The sequence below is a fragment of the Brassica oleracea genome, chromosome C2 (genome assembly GCF_000695525.1).
Source record: "Brassica oleracea var. oleracea cultivar TO1000 chromosome C2, BOL, whole genome shotgun sequence".
Classification (NCBI taxonomy): Eukaryota; Viridiplantae; Streptophyta; class Magnoliopsida; order Brassicales; family Brassicaceae; genus Brassica; species Brassica oleracea.
Genome location: NC_027749.1, coordinates 8,548,039 through 8,548,541, shown reverse-complemented (window position 1 = coordinate 8,548,541; position 503 = coordinate 8,548,039).

Genomic DNA, 503 nt, shown 5'->3' with positions numbered 1-503 from the left:
TTTAAGTGGAAAATCTGGAAAGTAGGCTCTCAGTCTTATGATCTGGGCCAGTAATCTAGCAAATGCCAGGTTTCTAGTGGATAGTAAATAAACATGCAACCATCTGGTCGATGCATCAATGAGGACCATAAAATATCGAAATGTCCCACAAGGTGGGTGTATTGGTCCACATATATCGCCTTGAATCCTTTCCATAAAGTTTAATGTTTCCTTAACCACCTTTACATGTGATGGCCTTATTATTAATTTCCCTTGTGAGCATGGAACACATGGAAAGCTCTTAGGGAGAATTTTCCTATCTTTCAAGGAATGGCCAGTTGAGTTCAAGAGTATTTTACGCATCATAGCCGAACCAGGATGGACGAGCCTGTCGTGCCATTAGTTAAAGGCTTCTCTGAACTCTTTAGTCATTGTGACATTAACCTCGATCAAGTTTATATGGGCACAATAAAAGCCCATAGATATAGCAGAGATAGTCTCTAGGACTTTCTTATGGCCTTGGA